The sequence below is a fragment of the Thalia democratica genome, chromosome 2, assembly GCF_965202585.1.
Source record: "Thalia democratica chromosome 2, ktThaDemo2.hap1.1, whole genome shotgun sequence".
Lineage (NCBI taxonomy): Eukaryota > Metazoa > Chordata > Thaliacea > Salpida > Salpidae > Thalia > Thalia democratica.
In genome coordinates, this window is record NC_139166.1 from 63,587,252 (window position 1) to 63,602,584 (window position 15,333).

Genomic DNA, 15,333 nt, shown 5'->3' on the forward strand with positions numbered 1-15,333 from the left:
AACGTTGCCGTTAAAGTAAAAAAAAAGTGAACATAATGGATCGTAAAAATCAAATTCTAAGAAAGAAAACAGTGTGGTTCCCATATTAGAAATATTGACGGAAATGGGTTTAAAAACGTTGCTTAACCTCTTTTTTAAATTTTAGTATATAGTTTTTAATAATCTTTATGTTAATTGTTATATTTTATTAAAACATAAAAAATAAGTTTTCTTTGTATATCTGTGCTTGTGGTTGTATTTGTTAACGAATAAAAACCACATAGAAAGTGTATTTCTTATAGGCAGAGACGCTTATTCTTGTGTTAATAATAATAAAGCTCCAAAAACAAGCAGTACGACTTTTAATGAAGCAATTTACTGTAGAATTGTTTAAATTTATTTCAGCGCGACGTATTTTTGTAACTTTTTTGTAGAAATTTTTCTAAATAAAAATTGTGGAAAAATATTAACATTTGCCAAATAAATTTTTTACCTGATACTTTTAAACTAACACAACTTAGTAAAAATTTTCTTTAAGGCTTTAATATCACTTAGATAAATAACTTAAAAAAATCCAGTTTTTTCAATCAACTTAAGACTCTATTAAAATAGCTCTAAATTAACAAATGTAAGTGACATATTTTAAGACATTATTTTAATAACGAAAAAAAAAACTTTTAATTGTTTTAATAGACTTATGAAAACTAGAGAAGTATATTAAACGTATAATTTGGTTTAATTTCAATTTATTACTTGTCACATTATTTTTTAAAATAGAGTATCAACTTTACAATTGAAAAATAAAATTATTTCAAGCTACGTTTTTTATATACTAGGTATTAAATGTTATTACTATACAAAATTTAACAATCAACTTAGAACGAAATGGAATGTTATAAGGAGGCAACAACGTTTTATTTAAACATCTCCAAAAGTTTCCTAATTCTTATAAACGTAACACATGGTAGAACCAAAAAGCATTAAGTAGTTTTCAATTTTTAAACTACTAACTATATTAACAACTCAATTATTTTACCTTTAAAACTAAAAACTCATTTATATTAAAAATACATGTAGATTATTTCTGATTTCTTCTATGTATTAAATACAATAACTAGTATTTGTTCCTTTTATGTTTAGGTCCACGAAAAGCGTTCTTAGCATCTTTTTTACTATGCACTCCTATATCCGTATAAGGTGCGGTTGCAAAACCAAAAGACTTACAAGATTTTCCAAGGTCAAGTTTTTCAACATTGAAAATAAATGTTAACGAGTGTGATGGTAAGCTCGAACAAAACTTTTGAACGCATCCTTTGCGGATTTTTCCTAGTGATAATTCGTATTAATCAAATTTTCCAGCTGATCTTGAACGTTGGAAATTTTGTTCAAGTCAAACTTTATTTCCTTAACAGGAACTTTTCTTTCGTTTAGAAAATTAAGAAATCCTATTTCTTCAGCTCTTAAGAACAAAAGCGCGTTTCCCTTGGTGTTTTTACCTCTTGCCGTTCTGCCAACGCAATGAAAGTACTCATTGGGTTGATCTGGAGGAGAATTTTGCACGATCCAGTCAACTGCGGGTATGTGTAAACCTCTTGCAGCCACATCAGTACAAAGTAAAATTCCTTTTTCTGAGTTGCAAAATTGAAAGAAAGTTTTCGTTCTCGTTTTTTGCTTTTGTTTGCCGTGCAAAGACATACACGGCCCATCTATATAATTAAGAAGCTTACAAAGGTATTTGACATTTAAACAAGATGAAAAAAATACCATATTTTTTTTTATCTTTATTTCTTTTAAGAAAAGTAAACAAAACTCTAAATCTCATATCATAGTCTATTACTGCATACCCTTGATTTAAACCATCTGCAATAGCAGTTGCCTTTTTGTCATCCACACCAACATACATGGGTGCTTTTTTCAATGAAATACGTGCAAGATCTTCTATTTTTCTAGTTTGAGTAGCAGAAAACAACATTGTTTGTCTTCTCTTAGGTATTAAGCGAATAATCTGCTTCATTTCTTCTTCAAACCCTTGGTCTAAAATTCTGTCTGCTTCATCAATCACTAAACATTGTAAATTTCTATATTGAAAATTTGCAGTGTTTTGAAGATGATCAAGCAGTCTGCCTGGTGTAGCTACAACAATATTGACACCTTTTGCTAACTTTTTTGATTCTTCTGATCTGTTAGATCCACCCATGACTAAACCGTATGTCTGACAATGGTATCCGTTCATGAGTTTTTGTAACTCCTGATATATTTGAACGGCAAGTTCACGTACAGGTGAAACAATAATCACACCCGTACCGTTTTTAGGCATAAATTTGCATTTGTAAAGCAGTACAACGGCAGGAGCTAAAAACGCCAAAGTTTTACCGCTTCCTGTTTTGGCAGCTGCTAGTAAATCTTTCCCATCCAACAAAAGCGGAATGGCTTTGTGCTGAATCTCCATCATCGTACTTGAGAGACGCAAAAGTTTTATCTCCAGGTGCCATTACTTTAGCTACAACTTCTTTACATTCATTTTCAGTTGATGGTACTTCTGAGGTTTTACTACCACTTGTTTTAGTAGATTTTTGCAAATTTACTTTTATGGTTGGACTGGAAACATTAGCTTTAACTATTTTAACACCAGTTTCTTCTGACAACTTGTTCGCGTCATCAACAGTTTTTACTTTATCTTTCAATACCTTTTTGATCTTTTTTTTTTTTTGTTTTTACTTTCCTAATTTTCTGACGTATCTTTCTCTCATCAATAGGCATGGTTAATTTTATAATTAAGATAACTGATAAGTAAAAAAAAATTGCATATTTAATGGATAAGTAGTAAGTTATTTTACAAAAAAAGTATATTTTTCTGTAAAACCTTTCTGATCTTGTATTTATTTTTCCCAATTTTCTGACGTATTTTTCTCTCATCAATAGGCATGATTAATTTTACAAACAAAATATCTGAAAAGTAAAAAATAGCATATTCAATGGATAGTAATAAGTTATTTTACAGAAAATATTGTTTTTAAGGATAATCTTCATCCTTATACCATAAATAATAGTCAGTTTTGAAAATTGTTATAATCAACTTCTCGAAGCTAACAAATTTTAAAAATAAAAACCTTTGTCGTATGTTTATAGTCATATAATAATTGAATATTAAAATTAAAGCTATATGAAGGGATCCAACATTATTTTACAAAAAATACCAGTGGATCTTAAATAAAAGCTTGAACAGTAAGTTAGTTTTATAAATACAAAATTTTAATCAAATATAAGATAAAGTCGTTTTCTGTATAAAGTTTCCAAAACTAACTAATTTAATCTATTAAACTTTAAACTGTATCAAAAATCTAAGAACTCAAACTTTTTTTTTTCTTGCTAAAGAAACTTAATGTTTTTGGTTATTTATTTTGCGGTGTTTTAAAAAATCTTTAAAACATTTATTTAATTAAGAAATATAAAATAATGAACAATAAAGGTAAATAAAACCATTTGTTTTTTAGAAAAATCAAGTAAAATATATTTGAGTTAGACCAAAAACTTTTAGATGCAAGTTTAGAAAAATAGCAAGAGAGTATAGATATATAGTAAATAGTCTTATTACCCCTGTTAGTTTCTATCTTCAATAAGAAACTTATCAAAACTTAGATTTGTTATATTTTATAAGATACTTTACATTTTTTAATTTTAAAATGCAACTAGTGGAACTATCATTGTAAAAATTAAGACTGACTTTTGAATAAGTGATTCATTTTTCTTCTAGTATTAATAGTTTTATATGTATTTATTTAATAACTTATAATAAAATAAATTTAAGAGTTTGCTAAGAAAGATCAAGCGAAACAAGTTTACTGGAACCTATAATGATAACAGATTTAAACATTATTCTTTCTTTATTACACTAACACATGTTTCTTTGTGTTAATGAGTTAACTCACTTCAACGTAGCTATGAATGTCAAGTATTTCTAAATGTATTTAAAGCAGTTGCTTTATACCACCTGTCACATCAATTAAAGTTTATTCACAATTTATAGCCTTTTGTTTAAAATTTATCCCTTAAGCTTAAATTATAACATATTATTTTAAAACTTATATTTATATAATGATACAATGAAAAATTTATACTTCAAACACCTTTAAAGTAGTATTAAAAATGTATAATAACTACGATTGCAATTTTTCGTTTTTTAATTTCAGATTTATCATTTTTGTTATATTTAATTTGGCATTTTGAAAGAAATAATATAAATAAACTGGTAATAATAGTAATATTAACTGGTAAAAATTGTAACGTTTGCCCTGTTTTTGAGAAATTACTTCCAGTTTTTTAAAACTACATGACTTAAGGTATCTTTTTAGTTTAAAATTTGTGTTAAATTGTATGACAACATTAAAAAGTTACTGTAAAGCTACTTTATATAAGTTTTTTAATAAAAATAAAATTTATAAAGACAAAACTTGTTTATCCATATCATAGAAGTTTTGTATCAAGTTAATATTTCACCACTAAACATGTAAATTTCGTTTAAAATTACAAGTTTTCAGGTGATTTTGTTTCAATTACTGGTTTTTCCAGGTTCCAGGTTTTGTAGCAACCCTGAATGGAGATAGGTAAGTATTACACCACAGGTCAAAATTACTTGGGGAAATAATGCACAAGAGTAAAAATATTAAGTTAAGTAAAAATAATTTTCTATAGGCATAGTGGGTCTACCTTGTATTTCACAAGTTAATCTTATTGTGTAGAGCTATCAGAATTTTTTAACCACCTTAATAAATTCAAAGCAAGGAACGCACAAACTAAAAACACAACAAATATTTCACTAAAAACCTATCTCCTCCTTCATTATACAACTTGACATCTTCAAATTTTCACAGGAAGTCCATTACTAGTATTTAAATCAATTTAATGCATGTTGTTTTTTAATTGTTAAACATTAGAAAATTATTAAAAAACCGGTTGTTTTTTTGTTTTTATTATCTAAGGTTTTTTTTTTTAATTGCAACATTTTAAGTATTTTAAACTATAAAAGGAATATTCCCTGAAAATTTGAGGTCCTTAGCTGAAAAAATAAAGATAATAGATTTTTAGTGATTTAATAAATTTCCAATAAATTTGACAAAATTCAAATTGCTGTACATACTATTGAATAAAAATCGTTAAACAAAAACATTTATGTCTCAAAAAAATAGTTAATACTTCTATATTCTATCAAAACTGATTTAAAGTTTATACCTATAGCTTTAATACAAGAATCAATGTTAAATTAAGTAAAAAAATGTTGGACCCCCTATTATGCCAATGCCTTTAATTACTGACCAATGGTTAGGTTTAGAGGTTTAGGGATGAAAGTTATAGTAAAAAAAGTAAATAAATAAAGAAACAAAAAATACTAATCAGAAAAAAATAAAGACAAACAGTAAGGGCTATGGTTAAAAGTTGTAGTAATAATATTAAAAAATAATAACCAAAATAAGAAAACATAAGGGTAACAGTGTTAGTAAAAATAAGCAAAAAAAACTATAAAAAATAAACAAAATAGTTTCCATCCATGCAAAAGTGACGCCTTGTGCAAAAATGATGCCTCATGCATTTTTAACACCTACCCAAGTAATAATTCAATCAGTATAAAAATGTAATAGGATAAGACTCATAGGCTTTCTGAAATAATTAGAACTATTAATCTTATTTATAGTAACTTAAAAAATTAAAATCAAAACTTAATGTGCAAAAATAACCCTTAAAGTATTTTTAACACCAACCTAGTAAAAATACCAATAGTATAACAATATGTTAGGATAAGACTCAAAATATTTCTGAAAGATTTAGAATTCTTAATCTTATTTATAGTAACTTAATAAAAAAATTTAAAATCAACAATTAAAATTACTCAAATTCCTGTAAAAACTACTTGTGAAGAAAATTTCAAATGACAGTTTGTTTTCTTTAAACTTTGTAAATCTTTACAAATTTGAATGTTTATAACTCATAAACCTTATTGAAAAAACTTGGTTTTATTCTTATCAATTAAGAACAACTTTTGTACACAGTTTTCTTAAGAATATTAAACAGAGCTGCCAAAGATTTTTTCTTTAAAATATTGACTTAATTAATTTTCGAACTTTAAATGTGTAAATAGTTAAAAATCCAGGTATTTCTAAATTTCTTAAATTTCAGGTTTTTCTAGGTTGTTTTTTCCTTAATCGTCAAATTCCGGGTTTTTAGGAAACACTAATTTAAGTTTTATTTTTTTTTACTTCTGAACTTATATACTTAATATTACTTTACATTATGAATAAAATATATTTGAATAATATTATACAAAAGTTGATCCACATGGTTTCCACTCTTAGAGTTAAAAAAGTTAGACTGAGTTACATCAAACTAGCATAGGTTGGCAAAACTTGGTAAAAAATTTAGCCAAAAACTAAAAATAATCTGTCAATCATGCTTAAATCCATAAAATGCTAAACTAATAACAAAGGGACTTAACAAAAACACATTTTAAAGCATTTTTTAAACTTGCTTAAGTTATTAAAAACGTTCAAACTAGCCTGAATCTGCTTGAGTTAGTCTGAATTTCTAAAAATCTAAAACTAGCTTAGTTTGTGACAACCCTTGATCAAGCACTAACCATTAAAAAAATATTTTTGTGATTTATAAAAGATACCAAAAGAGTTAGTCCATTTTCGTGTATAAAATAATTTCATATTGGAAAATACATTTGTCTTAAAAAAAATTGCAAATATTCAATCAAAATGTGTCAAGGTTTTCAGTAAAATTTCATAAAATAGTCATGGTAAAATCTTAAATTCGTTACTTTACTTGTAAAACTGTTCAACATTACGTTTCGAGGTTGTTTCTCCTTGTTTTTTAACTCAAGGACTCCAGATAAATTGGTCGTCCTGCACACTAGCTATTGAATCCTTGACTTACTTATACTGTAAGAAAAAAAACAATATTGCTTCCCTTAGGAAACCCTGCACCTAAATTTATAAGAATTTTGTAGAAACTTTGTTAAAGTTTTCAAATGGTTTAAAAGGCTTCAGAGCAATGACTTCAGAGCATTTTTATATAGTAGCTTTTTATATAACTTGATCTTGGATAACAGGTTTAAACTCAGCTACAAGTTGCTTTTTACAACTTTTGATATTTTAACAAACTTGCGAGATATAGCTGGTTTAAGTTGGAGAGAACAAAAAGTTTATAATAGACTAGTTTTCAAAATCTGTCTCTTTTTACACATTTTGAAACAAATACCTGAAATTTTTAGAAAGTTTTCCTTAAACATTTAGAAAAACCTCTTGTAATTAAAAAAACAACAAATAAAAATGTTTACCAATATACCAAATATATCTTTTTTCTCAAGGTTTTACATTTCCAGGTTTAAGAAAAAGTTTTTTGGTTAATTTTTAGCATGAAGTTAAACTTAAGATAAAAAACTGTCTCAAATAGAATAACAACCTTAAAAAGAAACTGTAAAGCTAGTTTTAATGTGTTTTTCAATGAAGAAAGTCTTTAATGACAGAAAAAGTTTTTATCTTCATCAAGACAATAATTAACATATATGGAAAACAACTCTTTAAGCATCCAAATAAGCCAATGAAAAACAAGGGTTAACTAATGTTGAAAGATTTCATAAAAACATTAATTAATATAAATTTAAACATTTATTTAAGTAGCTTTTCTTACTGATCAAACTAAACATTAGAAGTAGAATGCTTTTAAATATAAATTTAATTTATTATTTGTAATAAGTAAATAATAAACACAAGTTTCTTTAAGTTTAAATTTATAAGTCTGCTTCATACCAGCATACTGTCTGATCTGACAACCAAATTGCCAAAAATCTAATTGTTGCTGCAGCAATTGTGCACTGAATGTAAAACAAACTTGTATGTTTTGAACTAAAATCACACGCTCTGTTAATTAAACAAATTCATTTTCACAAGTATGCTGCAAACTATACTTTTTGCAACTCTGTTAACCATTAACCGATTTTAATGCTTCTATGTCATTTTCAACTTTTGCTTTTTGATAATATCTGCTGCTTGTTCAATTTGGACTCTTTCATTTTAAAGAGCAAAAAACTAGACTTCAAACTTATTTTAAAAGTGAAGTTTTTATTTTTGTATTGTATCTTATTTTTAGTTTGTTAACTTTTGTAGACTTAAAGTAGCTCTAGTGAGCTACAACAATGTTCTCAGCTTCAGTAAGTTGAAATTTGAAACTGAAAAGTTTTCCAAATATTAACTTAGCTTTTTTCTATGCTGTTATAAATTGAGTTTAGTAACAGAGTATCTATTTAATCTGGAAAAATTATGTGCTTTTTGATTGAACTTAGAAAAAACATGGAAATTGAATTAATATCATTAAAAAACCTACTAAATTTTCGAAGCTTATTCTGCGCAACCAGACTTTTATAGAGCTTTGATTTAAAACAGTTTTAGTTATTCAACAGATCAAAATTGTTTAATTCTTAAGTTCCTATGTTAAATACATAAAGTAAGTAGACATAAATTAATTATAATTTATTTTCTAAATTGTTAACCATTCTTTTTAAAATAATTAATGATTAATTTTTAGTAATAAAGACATATTTCAGATTTTTTGATAGATTTTTTATATGCAGGAATACCACAAAACCTGGAATCTTGGAAAAACCTAGAATTTGACAATTTAGGTTAAATAAACTTGGAATTTTAGAGAATTAGAAAAAATCCTGGAATTATAAATAATTTATCTAGTAAAGTAGTTAAACTTCGAATTGACACTAAACATCTGTCATAGAAATATTTTTTTTTGTCATCATAATTTTTTTTTAATTAAAAAACACCTCAAAGTAGCTTTACACTATCTTTTCATTCTTTTATACTATTAAATGCAGTTTTTACAGGGTTTCAAAAAAATTTAGAAACCTTGAATTATACAATTTAGGCTTTGAAACCTGTAAAATCCTTGTATTTGAGAAATTTAAAAAAACCTGGAAAACTAAAAAATTTAAACAATTTATACATATTAAGTATAAAAATTTTGATTTGACGCAATAAAGTTCTATCTATAGATGAATATTTTTGCTATCATTACAATTTTTTATGAAGAACCTAATGAAGTAGCTATTTTCATTGTTTTTATACTATTTAACACAGATTTTACCTTAAACTTAACTTTAAACTAAAAGTAGACCCTAAAATGTGTAATTTTAAAAACCTGGATGATATTTCAAAACCTGGAGGAAGTTTACCAAAAAATTATGGCAACCCTGCTTTAGATTAAAATATAATTCTTTTTGAAAGCTAAAATTTTCAATAACTATTTTTAGTTGCTGCGTACAGTTATGTATCTAATTTAGTGTTTATTAAAAACTATCTGCTCACACCTGCTGCACATCATTGTACAAACTCATTAAAAATACGTACACCACATTTAAATATGCTTTAATGTAAATGTATAGGTGTCAAATGTGCACGAAGGGTCAGTTTTGCATGGGATGAAAACATTGTTACTTAATTCGTTTTTGGTATTAATTTTATCTATATACTTTTTTTTAATATTACTGTTACTCCTTATCCTCTGCCGGTAACTTTTTCTTTATTTTGTCATAAATATTTAAATAATTTTTTTTTTAAGTTATTTATTTTTAGTTTATTTATGTTTGTTTTATACTATTACTATTACCACTAACCCTTACCCTCGACTGTAGTTTTTTTTTCTTTAGTATTTAGTTTTTTTTAGTCTTTAATTCTTATATTTATTGTTTATTTACTTTCACTGTTACCCCTGACCTAACACTTATCCTTGGTTAACAAATTTATATTATTTTTATTGATTATTTTAATTTATTTATTTTGGTATTATTAAATTTTGTTGAATATTATTAGATTATTTGTACTCTTGGGCAAAAATAACACTTTGTGCAAAAGTGTCTCTATGTGCAATATTTGAACCGTTCCTTAAGTAAATAGCTTATAAATTCTGTTTAAAATAATTTTAACTTATATAGTTAAGCCTTTTTTAAAGGTTTAGTAGCACTAATAGTTACATGAAGTACTTATACTTTTTAATATATGTGAGAAATAGTAAAAATATTTTTTAAGGTACACAACTGTAATTTTTTTATCTTAACACATCTTTGTTTATGCTAAAATATTATTAGTTTACCGTCAGGGTTGCCACTAACTCAGGGAATTCAGGGAATTTTCAAGTTATAGAAAATCTCAGGGAAACTCAGGGAGTTTTGATTCTTTTTTTTAAGCGTAGGGATACTCAGGACTATTTTGATTTTTTCTAAAAAATTTAGGAAAATTTAAGATTTTTTGAAGAATTTCATGGAATTTTTTTTCTAGATCTAGAATGAAATTTAGTTAAACTAGTTTCAAAATTTTGTTTAAAACATTAAATTTTATTTATTTTTAAGTGCTTATTTAGAAATATTTAAGCCTTGCGACTAGTTCTTTAATATTCTTAGAATTAACACAATATTTTATATAATTAAAAGAAGATTTAAGAATTTGAAAAAAAACTCAGGGAAACTCAGAGAAGTTTAAGGTTACTCAGAAAAGATTTTTTGACCCAAAAAAATGTAACCCTGTACTGTGCAAAATGCTTATTAACTTAAAGATTATTACCAAGATCTCTCATTAAAGTCAAACTGACAACTGAGACTAATTTTTATCTAGCAGACTAGCTTTTATCTCAAGAGTAAAAAAATGTACAAGTAGTCTGTTTTGTAAAATTTTGTATTAAGTAGTTCATCAGTTATTATACTAAGAAGTATGTTTTCTTTACTTGAGTCTTTCTTAATTTTACATATAAAATAATATTCTTGTAATTTTTTAAAGCCTCACTATAGGTTGTCCGTAGTTATTCAGAAAGATTATTTTGAAATATAATTGTCTACTAATATAACTTAGTTGCTTTTTATTGTGAGCAATAAATTGTGCTGCTCGAAAATCAATTTTAGTTTTCGCCACATTGTTGGAATTAGACGTTGCTAAACTGAAACAATCAAAAAATAACAAAACACAGAAAATATTGGATACAAGTGGTATAACTTAGAGCAGGGTTTCTCAAAGTGGGCCGCGATAGATATTCAGGGAGTCATGAGCAGCAAATTGGGGCTATAAGCAGTAAACAAGTAGCCACAGGGGTTCATGAGGTCATAATTTGAAACTTAATCTAGTTATTCGGGATATTCTGGAGTCGTAGATGAAGGGCAACAAAAGGTTTTAGGTGTTTTTAATTGGTAGCTGTCTAAACTGCGCGAGCGTATAAAATTACACGAGGGGACAAAATTGCACAAGTTCACAAAATTGCACGAAGTTACTTTTGAACTTAGATAGTTTCGCACGAGGGGATAAAATTGCACGAAGATAAAATTGCACAAAGATACTTTTGCACGAAAGACCACTTTTAAACGGAGACACTTTTGCACGGGTTAATTTTATTTTAGTTGTTTTTTATTCTTTTTTTATTTTTTTTTATTACTTATTTGCTATCACTGTTACCCCTAACTTTTACTATTATTTATTTGTTTATTTTTTTTTTAAGTTTTTTTTTTTTATTTTTTAGCTATTTTTAAGGTTTTATTATTTTTTTTTACTATTACTGTTACCCCTAACCCTCGGTCAGTAACTTTTTTTTTTGTTTTTCATATTTTTTATCTTAATTTTTTTTTTCTGTTTTTATTTTATTTTTATCTTTGTTCTATATTTTTTTACTTTCGTGCAAAAATGTAACTCGTGCAAAATTGACCATTGGTGCAGAATCATATTCGTGCAATTTTGTTCCATCGTGCAATTTTTGCCCTTGAGCAAATTTTGTTCGTGCAAATTTGGCTTCGTGCAATTTTGTGCATTCGTGCAGTTTTGTTCTCGTGCACTTTTGTAACCTCGTGCAATTTAGTAACCACGTGCAGTTTAGACCCGTTACCGTTTTTAATGGTAGTTTTTGAGTAGTTTTGAGTAGTGTAAGGGGCCACAGGGCACAGACTATTTATTTTTTTTTTAAGTGGGCCAATTGATATAAAGTTTGGGAAACCTTGACCTAGAAATCAACTCTCGTACCTGTTTTAATTTTTTGTAAAAATTTGAAAATATCACGTTACTTTGAAAAGTACAAAAATTCTTTGTTGGAACTTCAGTTTACAATCTTGATTCACATTTTGTTATTTAGTTAATCATATAGAGCAAAAATAAGTCTTAAGCAGTTTTAAGTGTAATTTTCTGAGAAATATTCTTGAAGATGCATTAATTTTTTTCTCTAAAGAGGGCCTTTAAAAAAAAAGGAAAACTCTGGTTTAAACAGTACTTACTTTTGTACTTTTATTAAACAAGATAAAACCATATTAAACTACTGACTACTTATATATTTGTATTTACATTTACATGAAACAATTAAAAACTTTTACCATGAATGTTCTGAAGTGAAAATGTACTACAGGAGTTCTACTAAATCAGTTGTTGCTGAGATAGCTAAAAGTAAATTCTTAGGAGCAGACATGGTAAACAGCTTCTTGTTTTATGTTTAGGAATACCTGGCAGTATGATTTAAATTTCTTAAATTACAACTTAAATCCTGTTTCCGGGATGTTAAAATGTTTACTTTTTAAAAAATCTGTTATGTCAAATAACTCTAAACATGCTGTTTTTAAAACTTTTTAAGGAAAGCAGTGTGTGAGTGTACTGAAAAGAGTTTATAAAGCTATACTGCTATAAATAGTTAAAAATTTTGTAAACATATTCTTCACTAAAACAGTTAATTATATAACATTTATGTTTCTACTAGACAAAACAAACAGCTAGAGGTAAATATATAAAAAGGTTTATTCAGATCTTAAAATGTTATATTATTTGTTGTAAAATTATTTTTTTTGCTTTGGTAGATTTGAAATTAAGTTTTTTTTTTCAAACTAAATGTTGTATCTTGTTGTTTTAAAACTTTACTTAATTTCAAGCTAACTAACACAAATTATTACCTTTGAGTTCTAAAAGAATAAGAAAGCTAAATATTATAAATAAGTATCACAACTTAATATAATTAAAGTTGATAACTAAATGAGATTGAAAACTAATAGTTAAATATTGTTGTGTTATAATAAATAAGTTATAGAAAACACTAACTTCATTTTACAAATGCTAAAAAAGAAAAAAAGTAAAGTCTCTTTACTAATCAATTGTATTATATTCTACCTTACTCTCAAAACCCTAAAACCTTAAAAAATGAGTAAGTGTATATAAAAGACTAAAATGTTAAGTATAGGTAATATAAAGATTAACTGTTTCAATGTTTTTGACAAAAATTTTACAACTTTATATGGAATAGTATTTTAATACATACTTAATTTTGTATTTTTTGTTTTAATTTTAAAATTAAGCAGTAAGTATTAAGTTACTAATTACTTGTTTGGTAGTATTTCAGTAAGTAAAATTTAAATGAAATAATATAATAAGTAACATTACAGAATTAATACAATATACTAAATTAAATATGGAAGAGTTTTTGAAGACATATCCTAGATTTAAAGAATTTGTTCAAAACTTCATTCAGATGGAAGAAGATAAAACTAGAAAAGAAATGGAAATGTTTAACATAGAATATTTACTTGAAAAAGCTAAAATTATTTTAGAAAATGAGTTTAAAGGTACCAACAAATGTTGTGATCCTGGTTTCAAATATAAACTTGAGAATTTGGATGGTAATGAACCTGACTATGCACTTTTAGAAAATTCGCTCAGAATAAACTTAAATGAAGTCAATAAAAACTTCTATAGAGTAGATGTGATGAAACGTGCAGACAGTTTAAAGATGTACAGGGTCGTTCCAATTGATAATGATTCAAAAGAGCCTTTTGATTCCCAACAAGTTCTTTTGCTTCATGGTACAAAAGCACCATGCGTAGAAGGTATCCTGAAAACTGGGTTCAAACCTTCACAAAAAGGTTCAAAAGGTCCAGGAGTTTATTTAAGTGATAGTATCAATGTAGCATATCATTATAGTTTGTCTTACGTGCAAAAAAACGATGTTGTTAAGTGTTTAAGATACATTTTTGTGAACAAAGTGAAACAAAGCGATATAAAAGTATCATCAAAGCAATTCGAAAAAGCAACTTTTCAGGATTATCTTTTAAATGAACCTTCGGTACAAGTTTTAAATATTTACGAGAATTATACAGTGAATATTGAAAACTCAAATAAGGACAAGTTTGACAGTATAAATAACAGAATTCTACGAGGTTCATTTCAAGAACAAATTTATTTAAAGTCGAAAATAGTATTGGCGCATCATGACTTAGCAGTTCCTGTATATTTGATTGAAGTAGAAGAAAAACCGAGTGTTATGAAAGTTGTAGATCTAATTTACGAAGACTTGCAACTAGAAACATATCATTATGAAGATGAAACTGAGGATGATAGTGAAGAAGAATACAATTCAGCCAATGCAGAAGAGTGCACTTTTGAATTAGTACTAAATAGATTAAAACCAGTGTTAGCTGCAAATAAAAAGGCGAAGTTTGAATATCTTAAATTGGTGATGGATGAAGAAATTAAGTCACTGATGCATCAACTGACATTTAAAATTAGCAGCACATTTGAAGCTGATTTGAATGCAAAATACAGGACAGAACTTTTGCACAATGACGATAATGATTACAAGTTTGTCTTAAAAACAATTGCAGACGACGAAGTAAAGAACAAAATTTTGCAAGTTTTTTAAATTAACCCAGGAAACAAAAACGAAATTTTAGATCTCAACGAAAAGTTTGTTCTTTTAAATGGAGTCAAATCAGACCAGCTCAATCATTTTCTTCTTAAGGGAAATCCTCCTATAGGGTCATTGCTTTACAGCAGTATAGCAACAGATAATATAAGAAAAGCATTGCAAGATGGTACTAACTACTGTGAAGTTGATGGCGTTTTAAAGAAGTTTTCCTTTATTCTTGTTGTCACTTCTAAACATAAAAAAAAGTTGAACTTCAAGGATGAAATTGAAAACAAAACAATAATAAAAGATAGCAGAGGAAGGAAATGTGTGGAAGGTTTATTTCGTCATAAAAACCATTATAACAAATTAGCTGCTTCGACCCCTGAATACTTAATAGTTTTCAACTCGAACTAACTGAATTGAAAATTTATCTTAATAGGCTTTGCTTAAAACACCGAATTTTTGTGTTTGTTTTGCGTACAGAACAAAAACTTACTTTTTTTTATTTTTTTTCGGATTTGCATGTTTTAGTTGATTAAATAATAAATAATATAGAAATAAACACATCATTGTATTTATGATGAATAATTATAAATTCATAAATAGTATAAATAAACTTTTGATAATCTTATAAATTTTATATATTAAAAATACAAT

General features: G+C 26.5%; 1 pseudogene; it reads right to left on the reverse strand.

The window, feature by feature from the left end:
* Positions 1-1,093: 1,093 nt before the first annotated feature.
* On the reverse strand, positions 1,094-2,431 carry LOC145828850 (ATP-dependent RNA helicase DDX18 pseudogene; annotated as a pseudogene).
* Between the last annotated feature and the right edge of the window lie 12,902 nt (positions 2,432-15,333).